The sequence below is a fragment of the Maylandia zebra genome, linkage group LG22 (genome assembly GCF_041146795.1).
Source record: "Maylandia zebra isolate NMK-2024a linkage group LG22, Mzebra_GT3a, whole genome shotgun sequence".
Taxonomy (NCBI): Eukaryota; Metazoa; Chordata; class Actinopteri; order Cichliformes; family Cichlidae; genus Maylandia; species Maylandia zebra.
This window is the reverse complement of record NC_135187.1, coordinates 11716303-11729848: the sequence shown is the minus strand read 5'-3', so window position 1 is coordinate 11729848 and position 13546 is coordinate 11716303. Positions and strand designations below refer to the sequence as shown.

Genomic DNA, 13546 nt, shown 5'->3' with positions numbered 1-13546 from the left:
ATTTGCCCTGTTTAAACCCATTTTGATATACTTGGTATCATTTTGAGTATAATTAGTTGCAGAAGTAATTTCACTTTTTAGTAAAATTGACATTACACACCACACTTGTAATAATCATATGGCAAGGCAAGGCAAGTTTATTTATTTATTTTTTATTTATATAGCACAATTCAACAACAAGCTTTACAGAGACATTAAAAAATAAACGCAAATAAAAAGCATTTAAAATGAAAAAAAAAAAGAAAGGAACAGTAGATAAAATCAGTAGTTAAAATGTAAGTTTTGAAATTTAAGCTTAAAAGTAAAACAGTGCGGATTTGCATTTGAATAAAGCACAATGCAGCTGAGAACAGGTGAGTCTTCAACCTGGATTTAAATAAACTGAATTTTTCAGCTGATCTGAGGCTTTCTGGGAGTTTGTTCTAGATATAAGGAGCATAAAAGCTGAATGCAGCTGTCTGGTTCTGACTCTGGGAACTAATAAAAAAACGGATCCAGATGGCCTGAGGGATCTGGAAGGTTCATACTGGGTCAGGAGGTCACTGATGTAATTTGGTCCTAAACCATTCAGAGCTTTATAGGCCAGCATCAGAACTTTAAAGTCTATCCTCTGACGGACAGGCAGCCAGTGTAAAGACCTCAGAGCTGGACCGATGTGGTCCACTTCTTTGGTCTTAGTGAGGACTCGAGCAGCAGAGTTCTGAATGAGCTGACTGATTTTTTTAGCTAGACCTGTAAAGATGCTGTTACAATAATCAAGCCTACTAAAAATGAATGCATGGACTAGTTTTTCCAGGTCCTGTTGATATCCTTGAAATATAGTTTAAGTAAATCATTAAGTTGGCCTTGAAGTCCTTAATGGATGTAAACCAAGTTTATATGGATTGTTAACATGATCCCACTATGCACCCCTACAAAATGATATGAGAATTTATTCAAAATGTCAAGATATTAGGTTTACAGACAGCAGGACATGCATGCATGCAAATGCTACTAAGCACACAACCTCCTTTGCATAGGTTAATGCGCCACAACATAAGATGCTACAATTGTAGACTTTTGTTAAAACAATTTTTTCACTTTCTTGTGAGAAGTTTGGTGTGACAGAGGTGATGCCCTCCCTCTCATGATTTTTATTTAAAAAGAAGTAGAACCTATATTCTTTACATATAACTGAATGTGATTGTCCCTATACAAGCATTTCAAACTTGATGTGATAATTAGCAAAATGCTTGATCCTCACTATCATTTGAATACCGCAGTGAGAAATGGCAAATTAAGAAGTCTAACATTGCTTCAGTCTGGGACTTTTATTTACTTTTTAGACACAAATTAACACGATTAATGGTGGTCAAGATGGTTAACATTTTCTGCCTAGTGCCAACAACAATATCATTTTATTATCAGCCATGTCTTAACTTAATGGTTACAGTGCAAATGTATCATTTTGACTCAGTGGATCAGAGAAAATCTCATTTGTGCAGACCCAGTTCTTTTTTTTTCATCCTGGAAAAAAAATGTAAAGAAATATTTTAAAACCCAAAGCATATGTAAACTTGCAGACCATAGCTGTAAACATCCGTTCTGATGACTTACTAAGGCGAGTAAATAAAGAGTTTAGGTAATCTAGTGTTTATTGTATTAAACTACAGTTCTAAATATTCTACATTTATATTTGGAGATATTTTCTAAAACAAGAGAATATTATTGTCCAAATCCTGAAGCCCATAATGATGCAGCTAATATACAGTGGCCAAAGGAGCCGTATCCCCTCCATTTGTGTGCACTTTGTCCTACATATTTTTACTGTACATTTCTCAGAAGCAGCTCCTCTGGCTTCAACTGCTTCCACATGTGGAATGCCAGAGATAATCTGTCCTACTGGATGTCAATGAAAGGGGGTGTCTTGCAGACGCTGAAGAGTCAGCTCCCACTTCCAGATTGTAACCACCCTGCATGTGTGAATGCTAAGTAGAAGCGCACACCTGGGCATTGCACACACACACACACACACACACACACACACACACACACACACACACACACACACACACACACACACACACACACACTAATACTTAGGACAACGTCTCAAAACAGGCATGGTTTAAATCTGAAAAATAGACAAAAGCTGAGTACTTTAAGATGTATTATACTTAACCAATAAATACGTGTACATTGTTATTTAAAGGCAAAGGCAGAGTTCAGAGACAATGTGGCGGCTTCAGAACTGGCTCTGTAGTACACCCACTGATACTCTGAGAAAAAAGCACACTGACTGAAAACAATTGGCACACTCATACACTCCTTCAAACCCAATTTCTTGGTATTCTTCTGTTTCGTGTTTTAGGACACATAACAAACATGGCTTTTGTTAACAAGAGGAATAACTTCCTTGTGTTTAAGAGAGTTCTTTTTACTAGGAAGAAGTCACATTTTCCAAACACTGTGTAGATGGTCAGTATTTATGGTTTTTTTTTCTGTTTTGGTCTTTGATTACTATTTATTCATCCCACTTTACCTAAAGGTTTGTTTTAGACAGTTGCTTTTGAAGTGGTGTTTTGCTGATAGTTAACAGATGCTTTGAAATAGAGGATACAGATAGAGAACACAGGAAGCTCCGAAAACTGGATGCCTGTCAAAACGAAACAACCCTGTCTATTTAATGTGCGTCATCACAATAAGCGCTCTTTGAGCAATTTGTTTGCTACTTCTGGTTGCTAGTGATGCAAGCATCTGACTGCATGGTAACACAGAGGTAGACTTTCTAGATTTATTTTTAATAAATGCTGTTTATATTGTACCACTGGCCTCCAGAACTGATAGATGAAATAACCAGTGCTGCAAACTGGGTGCAGCACAGAACTCCAAAATGTATATGGGCGTAGAATAGAACACAACACAGGTAGCTGGGTCACTCATTGTCCAATCAGAATAAAGGTTTCCAGACTGGAAAAACTGTCTGGGATAATTATACTAGTTTGTGGGGTAAAGGCATTTAGCAACAGACTAAACAAGAAATTAAGGAAAATACAACCTTGCAGAACTAGAGGATTATTGTTATTACTGTAAAGTTTAGTATTTTGCTGGCTGTCGAAAGATTGGCTTAATTTGAGTGACTTTTCCAGATCAAATTAGCAAATTTACCCATTAATTCATTCCCAATGATGTAAGCTGGGATTATCCTCTTTTAAACAGACAGAACCAGCTGAAAACACATGTCCAGCTTCGACCAGCCTTTTATGTTTGAGGCTGCACGCGACATTGAGTTATATTATTGAAGGAATTTTTTTGTTGAAGGGCAGGCAAAATGTCAATAAGATAGCAGACTGCAGATCATAAAGCATAACTAGCTCACATTTCTCCAGACAGTCTTTTTAAGCTTGAGGGGGAAAAGGAAGTTCATGTGAGAGAAAAGAGGAAGTGAAAATATTCTGATAGATGTTGGACTCCAGACAATGTAACTGAATATTATTTTTGCTGAAAGTGTAGCAAGATTTCCGGCACTATTCAGTCTCTTGTATGAAACAAAACAAAAGAGACGCTGATGAGACTGCTTTGAAATCAGCTACTAAAGCAGTAGAGAATGGTAAATGGTGACCTTGTAAACGCCAGTTGCTAGTTGAATGTGAATATTGCAAGCGGATTGGCAAGTGGTTACTGGAGGATTGCTGGACACGCTATCGCGAGTTTGCTTGCAAAGAGGTTTATGGTGGACCTTGCCTGTTCTCCACATGTTCTCTCTGGGTACTCCAGCTTCCACACAGGCTGGATGTGTGGAAGCTCTTTAGGTGATTGCTTTGGTTACTACCAGGTTGCCACGGTCAGCTAGTTTCAATGCTAACTTGTCTGCAAACCACATGCCAAGCAGTAATAGAACATAAAAAAGTGGCTACAAGCAGAACATAAGCTGGAAATGAAGAATATTTGCATTCAGAGTAAAAGTTGCAACTTTTACTTTGAAGGCAAACAGCCTGCATTTCTAGTTTGTGTTCCACTACTGCTTGGACAGTCGGCGTCTTTTCCGTGTTTGACAACAGCGAACAGATAGCAACCAAATAAAGCACAAGGAGGTTTTTGGTGTAGCACCCTCTTTGCAACCGATTTCACCTGGCAACAGCCAGCAACTCACTCACCAACCAGTTTGGGAATACACATTTCCCCCTAGCAACTTTTTTTGAGCTTTTAGTCCTACAGACCCAATAGTCTTAAAGGCTAGAAACTACACACTGTGCACAGGATACGGAGGTACTACACAATGGATGTGGTTTATGTAAACTCGAACCTGTGCCAACACTCTACAGGTAAATATAGTTTGGTACTCAAATGTTAACGCTTTGCTTTGGAAGTAATGCTGCGTTACTACTGTGAGGTGTGAGCTCTTTGGTTTATTTTTATCTTTGAACAGTTGAAATAAGATTACAAAGAGTACAAAGGGAAGAAATCTTAGTTTTTCTTGTGCCTTATTATTATTAACCTTTATTTAACCAGGAAAAGTCCCATTGAGATTAAAAACCTCTTTTGCAAGGGAGTCCTGGCCAAGAGGCGACAACACGTTGAAATTACATTTCCCTGCTGCTCACCATTTTCAATCTCAAGCTGTCTTTTAGTTTTTCACCTTCATCTTTTCTCCCACCCTCTATACAACCTCTCTAAAAACTCTTATCTTCAATCATCCCTGCAGTGCTCTTCTAATATTTTCCTTTCTTCTTGCTCGAGCTTGATTCTTGCTCTCATCTAGTTTTCGATTCCTCTCATCACGTCCGGTCTGGTCTCATCTCACCGCTCGCTCTCTTTTACTCCCTCGCCTTCTTTCCTCTTCTCAAGGACACGTTAGGAGCGCTGCCCTGGATTCTAGCCTTGGAACAAGCGCTTGCCTTGTGAAGTTCTGTTTGCATTGCGAGGTGTTTTCTCACATAGCAGCATTTCGCAGCCTTGCCCGGAAGATCACACCTCTGTGTGTTTGGCTGTTTGCGCATGTGTTTGGGAATCCTCTCAAAGACTGTGAATTCATCCACATTTTGTGCATATTTAAGTGCATGGACATAAACATGCATATGTACTATATGCATTTCCCTGCTTCTTTACTTGATTCAACATGTGTGTACGAATATGTTCATGTTACTGAAATGCAGTGTGTGCCTTGAGTGAAATTACCCCTGGGAAGCTTTACCCAAAGCTTTATTTGCTAATGAACTAAGGCCTGCTTTCCTGTTTTCGCAATCAACAGACATTTGAAAGAATTCAGTGACTCTTTGCAAGGCTTCATTAGATAAATTAAGAGAAAAACAGTACCTCAAGTACTCTTAGATAAAAATCAGAAGAAAAGTCGGTTCAATTCACAGAGGCAGGGATTATCCAGGTGGCAACCCGGAGAGTTGTAAAATAAAGCCAGCACAGTGCCTAACACTGAAGTTCCTTCAACGGTCACTTGAGGCTGGCCATTAAGCAAACCTAACATAATATCCTTTGAAAATAATTAGCTTGGTGTACAGTTAAAGAGCCCAAACAAAACAATGCTCCACTTTTACTCAGTAAAGTTATAGTATTCTATGTTCTTTGGCACTTACTAGCCAATATCTGTGTCTTTACAAGCTGCCTATAGATGCAAGTCTTTGGACTTGCTAACTGTGCTAGCTAGCATTAGTCAAAGTTTCAACCCTAGTGCTCACAAACCAATGGTTGTTTAAGGAGCCCATTTACATCATTTATATACAGTCTGTGGAACTATCACATTTCTGTCTTTCTCAGGTTTTATGAAAAAATGACAAAATATAATTTATCAAATTGAAAAGGAACAGAGGTACAAATGATAAATATACAGTCATTTCAAAAGAACTCTAGTGACTAAGAGCTGGCTCTCTTAGACCTGTCAGCGGTTGATAGCTCTGATTTAACATTTTAATTCAATTCAGTTCGATTTTTGAATCCATTATTCTGCTGGTTACATCCCTGAGGTGATTATTTATAACAATGTAGAAGAAAATAGTCATCCAGTAAAGCTTTTCAGAGAATTCTCTTTTCTTGCACGCTCTTGTTTGTGTGCCAGGCAACAGATTGCTGGAAGAAATCTTCCACATTTGGAGAGCTCACACAATCACAGCTTTTCTCTGTCATGGTCTTTTCATTAATTAATACACACATCCACAAATCACAGCTGCAGGCATTCTCCACTGAGCAGCTCAAATTGATACTAAATGGTTCTGCAGGTATATCTACTTTTCTGCTTTTGTCACACATGGTGGGCACCATTTTGTACCTCTTGAATCCACAAAAATCCATCAGTTCTCCTTGATTACACCGGACTCACGGGTAATAGGTTTTCTGTAGTGCGTTGGTTTCACAAGCACATGAATATTGTTTACCATTTTAGAGGCAGGTTGCAATTTTTGTAGCAAATTATGTGACACATTTTGAGCAATGGCACTTTTTCATTACAGATTTGCTCAGAGGCATCTAGCTGGTATCGATTTTGTCCTTTTTGCCAAACTCTGTCCATGTTGAAGGTCATGCTGCTTATTGATTTTGCCTCAAAACGGTGCCACAGGGTATTGCCAAGAAACTCAGGCAAAGACATTTATATACTCTGCTCAATTAAAATGTGTCATTGTGGGGGAAAAAGTGCACATGTTTTGATTCTCATAGTTTTTTTAATGTTGGATTTTTTTCATGAAATACAGATATGAAGAAAAATGTTTCGGAAATGTTTTAGTTTTGCAAACGTGTGTAAAAGTGTTCATCTGTACTAAATGTGTAGGAGTAAGGGTCAACAGATATATGAATATTGTGTATGTCTCAGCAAGTGCAAAGAATAATGCATTACATCACTTCAAAACCATGACACAGAGCCAGTGAACTGCATCTGACGAAGTAGCGTTCCTGTATTATATGTGTTTATCACACCTGCCTGCTCGGCGGCCATGGCCTCTCCTGAGATGTCTGAGCGGACGCATACCGAGATGTTAGCATTCCCAGACTCGACTCGGTCTCAAAACATTTGGCACAAAATGACCTAAGGGATGGGATTTCCCCAAGATAATCAGAGGCAGCAGAGGAAGGCAGAGCATAAGCGCTTGTGTTTGGTGATCTACACAAGAATCAAAAATACACATTCTGTCGAAGCGGCTCATACTAACGAGGCTCAAGCTGACTTGCTGAAGATGACATTATAAACTGTGGCTCTCTTTATTTTAATATAATTGTTTTCACAAGAGAAATTTTAACTGAAGATGCATGCGAAAGATTAGAAGACAGACAAACCCCTATGCCACTATCCCAGCTCCCATCCACCATAACCTCCCTGTCTCTTCTTTTTTCATACTAACAGAGACTGAGTGGTTAGAATCAGTCAAAAAAAAACACACACACACACAGCTAGGTGGCCAAAACTCTGAGACTAGAGCAGAGAACACACTGCATGTCGATGCAGTTTTTGAGCTCACAATGATACCAGGCTCACACTGACAACAGGTTTTCACAGGATTGGGTAATATCCACTGCTTCTGCAAGAGGAACACATATATAGCTGAGGTCTCCTGGAGTCAGTGCATCAGTCACTCATGTTGCTAAAAGGACAAAAGAGGCTTACATCATGTCTTTTTTTTTCTAGTAGACTCTTGCTTTGCACCCAATCAGAAAATCAGCCACCAACATGATGTGTGCATACTCCGAACTATGTCGGAGTAGTTATTTATTACTGCTTGTATAGAAAATTAAAGCAGTAATAAAAATCAGAAATCAGAAATTGGACATCTAACTGCTTCATGGCAAAATATACTGTCAATAAAAAAGGGAACTACTCTGCTGCAAGAAAAATGCTTCGATGACAGACTTTTGCTTCTTTCCTGCAGAGCACCATCCATAACGCATTGCCCTCTTTTGCACACGACTGTAAATCTCCCGTACAGGGAATGAGGCTATCCCGTTACGTTTACTGAGATCTATCAGCGCGCAATTTGTTGCAAAGCCAACAAACCGTGCATGTAAGATTTCTTCAGTGTCTTCTAACTGCAGGATATCACACATAGCAGCCCTGGTGTATAAGTTGCAGTTCAACAAGTTAAGAAAGGAAGCTGCAGATCACACCTTAACAGGGAATTCTGGTGTAGATGGGTGTGGTACTGTAATCTTTTAACACTTAGCTGGGATATTTCTAGGATGGTTTTTGTGAGTTTCCACCGAAGTGTTATTCTCTGAATCCTTTCCATTTTGCTTTTATTCTTGTTCATTCAAAAGGGGTCAAATCACCCCCCTGTAGTGTCTAGAGGTGCGTAGATTGATCCAAATATTGATACAATGCCAGCAATTACATTGTTATTGTATCGATCCTAGGTTTGATATGCTCCATTTTCAGTATACAGCCCGCTGAATTGAGTTGGTTTTTCAGAGTTTTTTTTTTAAATAAAAAAATACACCTCATACGTGCATTTTTAATAATATCAGAACCTTCTTTCGTTGACTGTCTCATGTATTTCATTTATGCTCTGTAGCACATTTAAACATCAGAAAGTGACCCAAAGTGCTTTAGAACAGACACATTTAAATCATTATACACTGGTTTCCCTTCATAAACTGCCTTTATATTTTAAAATTATTTGTATTGTTATCTGCAATACTGGCCCTATTGATAATTGATAGCATAATTTGCAGTATCGTGCAGCACTAGTAGTCTCCTCTGTAATTTCCTAAGCGTTGTACTTCGCTCAAAAGCAAAAATGCCTGCTTTCTATTTCTGCTGCAACTTTCAAAGATTCAGGAGGTCAAATAAAAACAAACAAAAAATTATGTAGTGAGTTGTTAGAAAATGAAGAGGAGACTTCATCTTCCCCACTAGCCGTTTGATTCGTGCTCTGCACTGATCAACACATCGTCTGACAGCCTGCAGGCTCCAACAGCACAAGTTCCCATTTTAGCAACTCTTGCCCGCACATTTTCCTTCGCCTCTTTTCCCACACCCTGCACCTCTGTTTTTCTGTCTCACTCCTTTTCTAAACTTGCTTCCTCTAACATTTTTTCTATATATGTATGTATACACACAAGCCGTTTCCTGTACTCAACTCCCCTTCCCAGCAGAGTGATGCAGCTTTGCTTTTATGAGATACCAAACTTGGGCTTGCGGCAGAATGACTGACCGACTTGTAGGGAGGACAGAGGAGCCATTTTGTGCCCTGCCGCCTCACTGAATCCCTTTAAAATATTCATTCATAAACTCCTGGAGCCTTTTACTCCACATCAAACAGTAGACCCATAGGAAAAGCACTGAGCTGATGCATCCAGAGATGAAAACAAAAATAAAGGGTAAACTGGACCACGGGTGAAAACCAAAATTAATCTAAATATTTATGCGCTAAATATACACTGATATATTCATTGTGTTTTTAGGGAAATGATTTGGACCGAAAGTAAATCAACAGGATTTGAATTTGGCAAAATATGCAGAAGCGCTTAGAACTACTGTGTCATTTTACAGAGCAGCTGTGTTTTTCTCTGTTAAATAGTCCAAAGCAATGATTTAGAAAATATACTTGATTAAATAGCGAATAACTTCCCAAGTGACAATTGGAAAATAAACCTGTATGAACTGTTCATTTGCTGTGAAATACAAGATTTAAAAAGTATAGTTTCTGTGCGCCGTCGCCTCACAGCAAGAAGATCCTGGGTTCAAATCCACATATTCGATGGTGGCTGTGTGCAGGTCCCTGGTACTCCAGCTTTCTCCCACAGTCCAAAGACATGCGTCTAAGTTTATTGAATATTCTGAACTTGAATAATTGTCTGTCTGCTTCTGTGTAGGTCTGGTGACCTACCCAGGGTGTACCCTGCCTCTCGCAACTGGGATAGACTCTAGCCCAGGGTGTACAGGGTCTGCAGCAATGGTTGGGTAGGTGGTACGTGTCAAAGTAACATCCTCATGGGTGGCTGAACCCAAGGTTTCCCAGCAGAACACCACCCAAAACATCACACTGCCTCTGCAGGCTTACCCTCTTCCCATAGTGCACCCTGTTGTCAGGTGGTCCCCACTGTCGGTTGCCACATTGCAAATGACCTCTTTAAAGAACTCCAGTGTCGCCTGAATAAACTCTCTGCTTACTTACTGTGCAAGTTGCATGGCACCTCTTTAGTATTTACTGAACAAAATATACAAAAGTTCTAATTTATGAGCTGAACTGTCACAATTAATAGGTCTTTGCATGACATGAGTGGTTTTAATCAGAGTGTCGCTATAGTATGAGGGCTAGTTCTACAGGAAGAGAAAGCAGGAAACAGAGGAAATCGGGGTGATTGTGATTGGAGTCAAGCCCAGGGTGAAAGGAGAACAGTAGGGAGCAAACGACCTGTCTAGTTGGTCAAAGCTGTCATTCTAATGCCATCTAATAAAAAAATAATAATAATAAAATCCTATTAAAGCTTTTTAAGCTGTAGGTGTGCAATGTCTCTTAACAATTCTGAAATTAGCTGCTTGGAAAGGAGATTTATTTAAAAAATAAATGTCACATATAGAAAAAAATGGGTGGAGGTGGTTTGGTGTGTAAATGTGTGTGTGTTGGTTTTTTTGTCCCTAGTTTCCTGTTCCTGAAAGCACCTTGGCCGTCAACACAGTTGACACAGATTACAAGTATGCAGGCTTGCAAAACATCCCATTTTGGATGGGGTGTTATATGCACCCACCCCTCGCACCCACTTCTCTCACCCTCTTCCTCCTTCCTGTGTCCCCCACTTTCCTCCAAATACTATAAATCACTCTATATCTGCTCTCTCTCTTCGAGGTTGACCTGCCGATGAACTACTCACTTAAAAAAAAAAAAGTCATTTAAATGGCATTTAAAGCAGCGGCCACACACATGCATATGCTTCTCTGAGGTCAGAAGTTTAATATTTAATAATACCTTACGACTGTAACCAGGCAGCTACTTGGAGAAGCCAATAAAACTCTGGCACCAGCAGTGGCTCGACAACAGTGAAGTAGGTTAAGACAGAATTTGAAACAGGGCTTGTATGTGAGCTGGCTGCAGATTTGCCAAAAGTCATGTGGTTCATATTTGATTCAAAAAGCCATTTGCTATGCTTGATTTAGGAACTACATCATCAGTGTATCATTAATGCATTTTGTTCTGACAGCACAAGAGATTTGGAAGGTGGGTCACCGTGAGAGAGAGGGAAACAAAATAGAAGCAAGTCAGAAAAATGGACACGGCAACAAGAGGCATGCAGAGAGAACATGGGAAGGAAAAGTACAGAAAGAGAAAAACAGAGGAATGAGAAAGCAGACACATGCGTCCTGGGGTGAGGCTCGCAGGAAATGAAGTCAACAGTCTTGGAGAGAGAAGAATGCGAAAAGCAGCTGTGGGGCTGCTTGCTCCAAGGTCTCCAAAGACCAACTCTTCTCAGTCTGACACCACTTCACAGTTAATGGCTGAATCCATAAAATTATAGTGTCAGACTATCACTAAGTGCTGATTACACTGCGATTCCATCTTCCTATATGCTCCAAGTGGCCTAACCTTGGCAAATAAACAATACCAATGTCAAAGTTTCACCGGGGCTTAAATTTAGTCGATGCCAGCTTACCGTGGGGCAGATTTTAAGGCAGAGGTTTACAAGAGTCGAAATAAAATACAAGAGTGTTAAAAAAAAAATAGACATGCATTGCTGGCTGGGATAATTGGATTATTTGACTTTGTAGCAATAAATCCAAGCTTAAGAGTTTCATTAACCACATTTTTAAAAAGTAAACACTTATGCAAACATTGACTCTCTAAAGCGAGATAACTATGAGACTGGTTTGCATCGTGAATCCCATTACATTTAAAACACATTTAATATTATTTTCATCATTTGGTTCAAAATGTCTGCAATCCAAAGAGGATTAAAAACGTTGCTTGTATAACACCGGGAAGCAAAAACTGCTGCATAAGCGACCAAATAAAGAGCGGAAGGACGGAGGGATGATTAGGGTGTTTTCAGCTGAGGATGAGCCCAAAAACAGATAGGTTGGGGCAGACGGGGAGGGGGACTGATTAATGATTAATCTACCTTGGCCACAACACAGAAGATGCAAACGCAGCCCGGGAGGAGAGAAACTTCAAACTCCGGCATAGAATGAGAATCGCAAGCAAATATGCCATCATTCAACGTGCTCACTGGACCTAGTGCACATTGTATCCTTTAGTGATGGACCAGTGAAAGAGAAGGCTATTTAGGGCCTTGCAGAGCCCACCATTAAAATAACATAGTGGGTGATGGATATGTTTTGTGTGTGTATATGTGTCTTTGTGTGCAAGAAAAAAAAGAAACAGCCTTGTGGGAGCAAACATTGCAAAAGAAAAACAATCTTTTTCATTATTTAGTTGTATTTTTTTTTCTAATTTCACTGGACTGAGGTGTTAACACTAAACTATCTCTAATGACTGAGATGTTAAATAAGACAGTCCTTTTTAAAAAGCTTCTTATACGCTAGGATTGAAAAAAGGAAAATATTGCATAATGCAACTGCAACCACAGTTATTTAAGTTTATAGATGTAATTAAACATGGCCACTGTATACAGAACCAATACTAAGTGAGGTTAGGCATGTAATTAGACTTGTAAAACAGACATACATGCACAAACATACACATACTGCATATATCCAGCCCTGAAGTATATTTAGTTGGAATAATTCCAACTAATTATACCAGGTCCAAACTTTTCTTATTGGCTTCTGTGGAGGTTTTGCCATTTTAGCCTTTATTATATAACTCATCTCAGATGTGAATCATTACCTGCGTCATCTTGTGGTGGGCAGGTTATTACAGAAGAACATCCCATTTCAAGCCTGAGAGTAGTGGACCACAAATCAACCTTTTTAGGTGGGTTGAATATCTCCCAGGCTTCACTTCTGTCACCAGATCTACACCAAAAAGACACAGCAGTTAAATCACTGCCTTATACGTCCCTGTTGTTCCCATTGTCCAGGCAAAATGTATGTGCTTGTTATATATAATATATGCTATTTTGTCTATGGAAAATTGTCTTATGCACGTTGTTGTCATAACCTTTGTGCACACCAACAGCTGGAACAGAATTCCTTGTTTGTGCAACATGCTTGGCGAAACAAAATCAGATTCAGGTTCTGAAAACGTCTCTGAGGCCTTGTGGTGTCGACACAGGGCCCTTTGAGGTGAGGTGTCCTTTGATATGTGGCTCTGGAATGTTCCTTTCAGCAGATCCTTTGGGTCCTGTAGGTTTCTGGGTGGATGCTCCATGGATCAGGCTTGTTTCGGCACATTCTGCAGATTGGAATCTGGGGAGGTTGGAATCCAAGTAATTGCTTTGGGCTCTTTGCAGGTAGTTTTTGCAGTGCGCTGAAGGGATTTGGCCTGCTCGGGGAGAAACAATTTTTAATTGGGTGGTACATGTCCAAGTAGGCCCACGGAGCAATGGAAATTTTCACATTGAAGTGAAGCTAACACAGTTTATTTGTTAGCTGATTTTTCAGCTAATGCAGAAGTAATGAACAAACATGTTTCCTAAATTGAAATGTTTTATATTTGGATTTTGATGTAAC

At 39.5% G+C, this 13546-nt stretch overlaps 1 long non-coding RNA gene across 2 annotated transcripts in view; it reads right to left on the bottom strand.

The window, feature by feature from the left end:
• Window positions 1–253: 253 nt before the first annotated feature.
• The window catches only part of LOC143414563 (uncharacterized), a 69589-nt gene continuing 56296 nt past the window's right edge, over window positions 254–13546 (bottom strand). The window contains exons 3-5 of one of the 2 annotated variants that reach the window (XR_013095196.1): window positions 13035–13358; window positions 12762–12889; window positions 254–1506 (exon numbers count right to left, since the gene is read on the bottom strand). This is a non-coding gene — a long non-coding RNA (uncharacterized LOC143414563). Of the gene's footprint in view, window positions 1507–12761; window positions 13359–13546 lie in introns of both variants that reach the window. The other variant, XR_013095195.1, reaches the window with a different exon arrangement.